Source organism: Ailuropoda melanoleuca, chromosome 4 (assembly GCF_002007445.2).
Source record: "Ailuropoda melanoleuca isolate Jingjing chromosome 4, ASM200744v2, whole genome shotgun sequence".
NCBI lineage: Eukaryota > Metazoa > Chordata > Mammalia > Carnivora > Ursidae > Ailuropoda > Ailuropoda melanoleuca.
In genome coordinates, this window is record NC_048221.1 from 86,028,642 (window position 1) to 86,038,735 (window position 10,094).

A 10,094-nucleotide genomic window follows, 5' to 3' on the forward strand; every position below is an offset into this window, starting at 1 on the left:
TGCCTTCAGCTCAGGTCATGATCTTTGTGTCCTGGGATCAAGCCCCAAGACAGGCTCCCTGCTCAATGGGGAGTCTGCTTTTCCCTCTCCCTCTGCCCCTCCTCACTACACATGCTCTCTCTCTCAAATAAATAAATAAAATTTAAAAATATATATATATATTGGGGCGCCTGGGTGGCACAGCGGTTGGGCGTCTGCCTTCGGCTCAGGGCGTGATCCCGGCATTGTGGGATCGAGCCCCACATCGGGCTCCTCTGCTATGAGCCTACTTCTTCCTCTCCCACTCCCCCTGCTTGTGTTCCCTCTCTCACTGGCTGTCTCTGTCTCTGTCAAATAGAAAAATAAAAAATAAAAAAAAATCTTAAAAATATATATATATTAACAAAATCAAAATCTCAGCAAATTATTTTGTAGATAATAACTGTTTCTAAAGTTTATATGTAAAGGCAAAGGACCTAGAATAGCCAATACAATACTGAAAATAAAAGTTGGAAGACTCACACTGCCCAATTTCAAGACTTACTATAAACCTTCAGTAATCAAGACAACATGGTATTAATGAAAGAATAGTCACATAGATCAACGAAATAGGTTAGAGAGCCCAGAATAGACCCACACAAATATAACCAGCTCATCTTTGGCAAAGAGGCAAGGGTGATTCAATGGAGAAAGGATAGCCATTTCAATAAATGGTAATGGAACAAATGGTGATGGATGTCCATATGCAAAAAAAAAAAAAAAAAAAAAAAAGAATCTAGGCACAGACCTTACATCTTATATAAAAAGTAACTCAAAGTGGATCATAGACCTACAATGTAAAATGCAAAACTATAAAATTTCTTGAAGAAAACATAGGGGGAAATCTGCATGATCTTGGGTCTGGTATGACTTTTTTTTTTTTTTAAGATTTTATCTATTTATTTGATAGTTATTTGAGAGAGAGAGAATGAGAGAGAGAGCACACACGCAGGGGCAGAGGGAGAGGGAGAAGCAGACTCCTGCTGACCAGGGAGCCCAATGCAGGGCTCAGTCCCGGGATACAGGGATCATGACCAGAGCTGAAGGCAGACACTTAACTGACTGAACCACCCAGGTGCCCCTGGTATAACTTTTAAAATAAAACACCAACAGCATGATCCAGGGAAGAAAAATTGTTTGACCTTACTAAAATTAAAAATGTCTTCCTTGTAGAAGACACTGTTAAAATAATGAAAAGACAAGCCAAAGACTTGGAAAAAATATTTGCAAGGCACATATCTGATACAGAGCTTATACATAAAATACACAAAGAACTATTAAAATACTATAAGAAAAGAAACAAGCCAATTAAGAAATGAACAAAAGATCTAAAGAGATACCTCACCAAAGAAGATCTACAAAAGGTGGTTAAGCCTATGTAAAGATGCTTAACATCATTTGTCATTAGGAAACTGCAAATTACAACAATGTGATACCATCACATACCTATTCGAATGGCTTAAGAAAAAACCCTGGGGTGCCTGGGTGGCTCAGTTGGTTAAGCATCTGCCTTCAGCTCAGGGAGTCTTCTTCTCTCTCTCTCTCTGCTCCCCCTCCCTGCTTGTGCTCTCGCTCTCAAATAAATAAATAAATCTTAAAAAAAGAGAGAGAGAAAGAAAGAAAAAAAAAAAACCACCAAAACCCTGCATACTAACTACTGAGGAGGATAAAGAGCATCAGGGCCTCTCACTCGTTACTATTGGAAATCCAAAGTGGCAGCAATACTTTGGAAAACAGTTTAGCAGTTTCTTACAAAACTAAGCCACCAGTCACACTCCTGACTTGAAAACTGATGTCCCAACTGATTTGAAAAATATGGCCACACAAAAACCTGCATGCAAATATTTATAACAGCTTTATTCAGAATCACCCAAACCAAAAGCACATCAAGATGTCCTTCAATAGGTGAATAACTAAACAAAATGGTACATCCATACAACGGAGTATTAAGCAGCAATAGAATGAAATGAGCTGTTCAAGACATTGATGAATCTTAAATATATACTGCTAAGTGTAAGAAACCAGTCTGAAAAAAGCACATACTGTATGAGTCCAATTATACAACATTCTGGAAAAGGCAAAACTATACAGAAGGTAAACAGGTCAGTGGCTGCCAGGTGTTCAGAGTAGGGGAGGCTTGAAAAGGTGAAACACAAATCTTTTTTTTTTTTTAGGGCAGTAAAACTATTCTGTATGATGCTCTAATGGTGAATACAAAGACATTAAGCTTTTTCAGAACCCCTAGATCTTTGCATCACAAAGAGTAAATCTTAATGTATGTAGATTTAAAAAAATCATTTAGGAGGTTGGAGATCCCACAATGGAATACAGAATGTGACCAAAGAATATAAATCTATCTCAATAACTTTGGAAATGAGAGGATTTTATAAGACTAAAAGCAAAAGGAATTATACATAAGTACCATTTCACATGGGGGTATGGGTTAGCAATTCTGAAGCCACTATATATGTATACTGGAATTGAATTAAATGAATGATGGGTGATAGGAGCCAGGTTGTTATTGGAGTGGGAGGTTACAGATAAGGAAGGGGAAGAAGCTAGAATAATCTATGTTGTAATGGATTAGAGTTGGAAATATCAGTATGAACTCATATTTAGCCTAATATAAATACAGATCATTACAGATAGAAATACTTACAGATATGTATGTATATATAGGTTAGTATACACACCTATATTTATTTGTTCTGTCAACTGAGAGGGCTTAAAATGATACCCCAAAGGTGCCTGGGTGGCTCAGTCAGTTGGGCGTCCTGCTCTTGATTTTGGCTCAGGTCATGATCTCAGGGTTGTGAGATTGAGCCCTGCCTCAGGCTCTATGCTCATCGGGGAGTCACCTGGAGATTCGCTCTCTCCCTCTGTCCTCTGCCCCTCCCCCTGCTCTCATACACACATACCCACACACACACACACACACTCTCTCTCTCTCTCTCTTTCTCTCTCTCTAAAATAAACCTTAAGAAAAAAAAAGAAGGAGAAAGAAATGATACCCAGTAACATGGAACACACCTAGAGCCCAGATCTTGCTTCCTAATACCATTATCCAATAAAGGGAATCAGGGCTTCTTGGAGAAAAGGCTGATTCTAGCAACAGGACAGGAAAGATACAATTTGATCCTAGAGCATCTTGTAGTGCCAGAAAGTAATAGAGTGCTAAAAAACCAAAAAAATCAACCTCACAGTGATGGTCATATGGGGATACAGGGGCCAACTGGATGAGCTCCTAATGGCCAAAGCTGGAACAATGTGAATAACACAATGAATAAAATAGTATTGTATTGTAACCCTAAGTATAAAAGAAATATTCATGAATCCATACTGCTATAATAAGTGATTAAATAAATAAATACATGGAGGAGATTAGATATATCTCCCATGCAGAACTGTAAATAATTGGTGTAGATGCTCTGCCCTTAAGAGTGTGGAACATAATTCCCCATCCCTTAAATGTGGGCTGTGCATGGTGACTTTCTTCCAAATAATACATATGGAAAGAAAAGAAAGAGAGAGAAAGTTTACCGTAGAGAATTCTGACAAACACTATCCCAGCCTGTTGATCAAGGTCCTCCCCAAAACACATCACCCTGGTCTAATCATGAGGGAACATCAGATAAATCACAATTGGAGGACCTTCTACAAAATATCTGACCAGAAGTCCTTAAAACTAAAAGAGGGAAAGTCTGAGTAATAGTCAGTCAAAGGAACCTAACACCATATAGTGTCCTAGATAGGATCCTGATATAGAAAAATGACATTAGAGGAAAACTGAGGAAATCTAAAGTATGAACTTCGGTTAATAAGAATGTATCAAGATTGGCCCATTAATCATGACAAATGTACCATACTAACGAGAGATGCTAATGGTAGGGGAAACTGGATGTGATATATATAAGAACTCTCTGTACTGTATAAATAATGTCTGTAAATCTAAGACTGTTCTGAAAATAAAATTTATTTTAAAATAAAGGAAATAGACATGTCCCTTCTACTACTCCCAGAGAGAGTTCTGGGGCACCTGTGCCTGGGCTAGTGGTACCTTCATACTTGGCCTCTCAATTTTCCCTCTTTGCCCTGCCCTCGCAGTGCTTGAACAGAGGACTTAGTGCTGAGACTGTCTGATTGTCTAAACCCACCAGGAAAATGGTGGAAAATTCATATCATCATTACCAGAAAGAGTGATTTATGGCTTTGCTCTTGAGCTCCCAGTTTGGGTTTATACTATATCTTATATGGACTTTTATTCCTGAATCTTGACTAGACTCCTTAGGCTTAACGTTTTGGCCTCAGAAATATTGGGCACTTGCATTGCCTGTTTACCTCCTATAGTAATCAGCTATGTACTTTTATTTGGAGTTTACATGATGAGTACCACTCCACTCAACTCCATTCCTACAAGCACAGATAACTATGCTAAAAATCAACAGCAGAAGAAATACCAAGAGGCCATCCCAACATTATGAGAGATTGCTGTTAGTGACTTAAACCAAATATTCTTTTTTGCAGCCAAAGAATTTTACACCAAAAACTGAATTGTATTTAGACATACTAACACCCAGTATTTATTGGTGATCTTTGATATAATAATTTTAACCATAATTATTTTGACTATCTTTTATTAATACCCAGTATCAAGATGTTAAAAAAAAGTAAGTTGAACTTCCCTTAGATTAAGTTCTATTAATATTATAAATATTCTTAAATATTAGTTATTAATGGAAAGAATAAATAAAATGCTGCCTTACCAAAGAAAAATTAAAAATAAAGAGAATGAACTGTTGATACATGTGACAACTTGGGTAGATCCTAAGGGAATTATGCTGAATTAAAAAAACCAACTCAAAAGGTTACACTTATGTATTATGTAGCAATTTATATGAGATTTGGAATAACAAAATTATTGAGATAGAGAACAGATCAGTGGTTGGCAGGGGCTAGGGATGGAGGAGAGGGAGGGCATGAGTAAAATGGGTAGCACAAAGGATACTTATGATAATGAAAGTTTTGTATCTTGATTGTGGTGGTATTTGCATGAATCTACACATGAGAAAATTGCAGAGAAGTACATGCACGCACACACACACACACACACACACACACACACTGGTGAATTTTTAATAAGCTTTGTGCATTATACTAATGTCATTTTCCCGGTTGTGATATGGTGTATAGTTATACACCACTGGGTGAATCTGAGTAAAAGGTAAATGGAATCTCATTACATATTTAAAGGCATTAGCTGCTGCTTTTATTCATTCTTTTTTAAATTGGCATATAATTCATATACCACAAAATTCACCCTTTCGAAGTGTACAATTCAATGGACTTTAGTATATTCACAGTCCAGTTTAGTATATTGGTCACATATATGTAACCATTACCACTAATTCTAGAACACTTTCATCACCACAAAAGAAACCCTATCATCAGTAGTCACTGCCCGTTTTCCCCTCCTTTATCCTCTAGAAACTACTAATCTACTGTCTGTCTCTGTGGATTTGCCTATTCTTGATATTTCACTTACATGGAATCAATACAGTATGTGTTTTTTTGTATCTGGCCTCTGTCACCTAGCATGTTTTCGAGATTCATCCACATTGTAGCATGTATGAGTTTTACATTCCTTTCTGCGACTGAATAATATTCCATCATATAGATATACCACATTTTGTTAATCCATTCATTACTTAATGGACATCTAGGTGGTTTCTGCTTTTTGATTATTATGAATAATGTTGCTATACACATTTATGTACAGGCCTTTTTGAACATTGTTTTCAATTTTCTTGAGTATATACCTATGAGTAGAATTTTGGGGTTATATGATAACTCTCTTCAACTTTTTGAAGGACTGACAGTTTTTGAAGATGCTGAACCACTTTACATTCCCACCATCAGTGTATGAGAATTCCCATTTCTCCACATCCTCACTAACATGTTATTGTCTTTTTGATTAGAGCTATCCAAGTGGGTATGAAGTGATATTTCATTGTGGTTTTTATTTTTTATTTCTTTTTTAATTAATTAATTAATTTATTTATTTATTTAAGAGAGATTGAGCACAAGCAGGGGAAGGGAGTGGGAGAGAGAGAGAATCCCAAGCAGACTCCCTGCTGAGCATAAAGCCCCATGCAGGGCTTGATCCCATGACCCAAAGATCATGACCTGAGCCAAAACCAGGAGGGGGATGCCCAACTGATGGAGCCACCCAGGTGCCCCTGATTTTCTATTTCTTAACAACTCAATTTCAGTAGCTTTTGTCTTTCTAGGAATTTATCTATGGCATCTATGTTATCTATTGTTGGTATACATAACGTTCTCTTTCATTATTGATTTTAGTAATTTGAGTCTTCTTTCCTTTTATCTTCATCAGTCTAGCTAAAGGTTTGTCAATTTTATTGATTTTTTCAAAGAACCTTTTGGTTTTATTGATTTTCTCTATTGTTTTTCTATTCTCTATTTCATTTATTTCCTCTCTAATCTTTTTTCTTTCCTTCCACTTGTCTTGGATTTAGTTTGCTCTTCTTTTTCTATCTATTTTAGGTAGGAAGTTAGGTTATTGATGTAAGTTATTTTCTTCTTTTTAAACACAGGCATTTATGGCTCTGTATATTTTTTTGCAACTTCATGTGAATCAATTATTATTTCAAAATAAAAAATTTAAGAAAAAAGTATGTACTTCTACTATGCCAAGGGAGCTGTGTATGGTGATGACTCGGCCATTGTACCAATCCTCAAGGAGGTTAGTCTAGTGGAGCAAGGTACCAACAGAGTGATCCAGAAGATGAGGAAATGGCTGCTTGCTGCAGAGGTGAGAGAAAACACTGAGGGCTATCCAGGAAAGCCCCACAAAGGTACAATTGAGGGCTTGTATGAATTGAAGAGCTATGCTTCTACCATGGGAGTTCCTTTCTCGGGCCATTCCCCGACAGGGTTGTCACTTAGTTCTTCACAGATCTTCAGGGAGCACAGCTGAAGCCATTTGGGACAGGGATGGAAGCACACTCTGATTAAGGCTAATATTCCTAGCTGAGGGCTTTTCTCTGCAGCTCAGAGTTCATAAAGTATCCCTATCTCCTACCAAATCATTCAAAATGTTCAAAATGTGCCTCTTGACTTCCTTTATAAAAGATAGCAAGAATGGTGTTAAAACAGGAAGGGGAGGCTAGAAAATCTGTTGGGGTTACTAATAATGAAAACATTTCAAAGAATTCCCATATACCCTCAATGAACTTCCTCAACTCTACCAAACATTAATACTTTGCTTTGGGTTTCTAACACTTTTTTAATGTTTATTTTAAAATATTTTTTGATTGTAAAATACACATTCTTTTAGTTTATAAAGAGAAATAGTGTAAAGAGGTACACAGGTGAAAAGTCTTGTTCTTGCCTCTGCCCTTTCTTCTTTTCTCTTCTTTCTTTCTTTCTTTCTTTCTTTCTTTCTTTCTTTCTTTCTTTCTTTCTTCTTTCTTTCTTTCTTTTCTCTTTTAGATCTATTTGACTTTATTAAGTGAACCATGAATTGGGTAACATCTAATCTAGCAAGCAGAGGGAGCCCACTGCCTCTGCCCTTTCTACCCCATTACTCTCACACTTCACAAACACTTACAGGTGACCATCTGTATTTTTCTTTATGCAAACATAAACAAAATATTTTCATACCTCCCTCTTTTTCTCCTCCTTCCTGCCCCCAAAAGCTAGCATCCTATGCATACTCTTCTGGACTTGCATTTACCATTTAACAACATAGCTTAGAAAGATTTCCAAATCAGAACATAGTCATGCTTAAAAAAAAAACCCAAAAAACGGACTTCAGTATTTGTTGTATCTCAGCCCCCTGCCCTCCAGCATCACCTCAGATGTTGCTCATGTTCCCTCTCTTTCCTGTCTAACCTCAATTGTTTGAATCCCAAATTCCCCAAGCGTAGTTCGTCCTCTGTGCTAACAAGCTCTGGGCTTACACAGACCCCAGGCTGTGTGACTGGAGCAAAGCCACAAACCCCCTGTGCCATCAAGACCACAGGGACACATTCAGGAGCGACAGCAACAGGGTGATGATTGCCTTAGCATGAGCGACACCCCAAAGAGATCACTCCGGGCCAAGGAGAAGAGACGATCTGGAACTAGGCCTTGTTGCCAAGCAACCCCAGAGGGGATGAAATTAACTCAGTCTGTTTTTCATGTAACTGCATCTGAAATGAAAGCTGAGGCCAGAGTTGATCCCATGCAAAATTAATAATTACCACATGATTCTTTCTTTCAAATGGCTGTTGCCAAAAAAATGGGGGGAACTTAAGAAATCAGTCTACCCCTTTTTTAAAGAGGTAAGAGAGGCGGAAAAGAGAATAAATACATGCAGATCCCGTGTTTTTCCATTTGAGTCTTAGGTAGGAAATCAGGCCTTTCTATCTTAGACTGCTGTTGAATCTCCCTGGTAGGTAGGAAACCTGCTTTAAAAGCAGATCCCAAGTAGACAAGATAATATGCACCAAAGAGCTGAGGGAAGATATTTTTCCTAGAGGTGAGAGAAAGCTTGGATCATGTGAGGCCCTTTTAGTCTCCTTTTTAAGAAAATTTTAAATGTACTTTTCCCCATTAGTATGTTCAGAGAGGATAAATTGTCATAAAAATAAAAATAACCCTTCCACCTACTCTCCTTAACCCAGCACCAACGGCTGAAAGAGGAGCACAGCTTGATATGCTCAGTAACCCTTGCTTTTCGAAGGGTTATCAAATTTAAAAGTAAATACATTGCATAAATGCTAATTACTAGTGCTGAGACAGAACACTCCCTTGTTCCCTTCTGCCACTCCACCATCTTCACCTCATACTAGGCCAATTTGAGCAAACCTCCTCCTCCTCTTTGCAGATAGAGTGGAGCAGAATGTACTGGTACATACAGAAAACCAGATAGCAAAATGTACACAATTGATTTTTGGAAACTCTGTCAGTCAGGGTCTTAGCAGGAAACAGATGCTACGTTCAAACTGGATGCTTTGAGGAGCTTTTAATAAAGGGGTTATTTAGGGGCGCCTGGGTCGCCCAGCTATTACGCATCTGCCGTTGGCTCAGGGTGTGATCCCAGAGTCCTGGGATCAAGCCCCACATCGGGCTCCCTGCTCTGTTGGGAGCCAGCTTCTTCCTCTCCCACTTCCCCTGCTTGTGTTCCCTCTCTTGCTGGCTGTCTCTTTCTCTGTCAAATAAATAAATAAAATCTTTAAAAAAGGGGGGGTATTTAAAAAGGTTGGTGGGGAAACCACAAAGGATGGGTATTACCTGGGGCTGATCACACTGGATTGGGAGTCACTCCCATGCCTCAGCCTGCAGAGTGAGAGAATTGGCAGGTGGAGGGATGGGAGGGTAGGGCCACCTTACACAGTGTAGCTATCAATGGGGGAGGGATAGCCCTATATCACTTTCCTCCTTCCCTCTGACTTCTGGCAAGGGCTCCCCATTTGGCTGAACCCCACTGGAAGTCAGAGGACCAAAAAACCCTTGAATGTAGAAACTATAGGTCAGCCTCTTGGGGCATGGAGCAGTAGGCAGAGAGATCGTAACACCCAGAAAACAGTGAATGCCAAACCTAACTTAATCTGCCTGGCTTCTGGTCTGTTCGTTCATTCAGCCAGCACTTATTGACCACCAGCTTTGTCAGACACTGAGCTAGGAGACACCGCAGTAAGCAAGACAGCCCTCGTGGAGTTCACAGACCCTCTGACCATGTCAGGCCCTCCAACTTGTACTGTGGTTATTGACTTCTTTTACCTTCTTCCCTCTTGGTCAGGAATAAAGATTTTCTTGTTATATGTGTCAGCTATACTTTAAATAAATAAAGAGAGGGCCTGGCTGGCTCAGTTGGTGGAACATGCGACTCTTGATCTCGGGGTTGTAAGTTGGAGTCACACATGGGGTGTATAGATTACTCAAAAATAAAATTGTAAGGGGCGCGTGGGTGGCTCAGTAGGTGAAATGTCTGCCTTCAGCTCAGGACATGATCCCAGGGTGCTGGGATTGAGCCCCATGTCAGGCTCCCTGCTCAGCCAGGAGCCTGCTTCTCC

General features: G+C 39.0%; 1 pseudogene; it reads left to right on the forward strand.

The window, feature by feature from the left end:
• Positions 1–3,748: 3,748 nt before the first annotated feature.
• LOC117801981 lies at positions 3,749–4,946 on the forward strand (annotated as a pseudogene).
• The last annotated feature ends 5,148 nt before the right edge of the window (positions 4,947–10,094 follow it).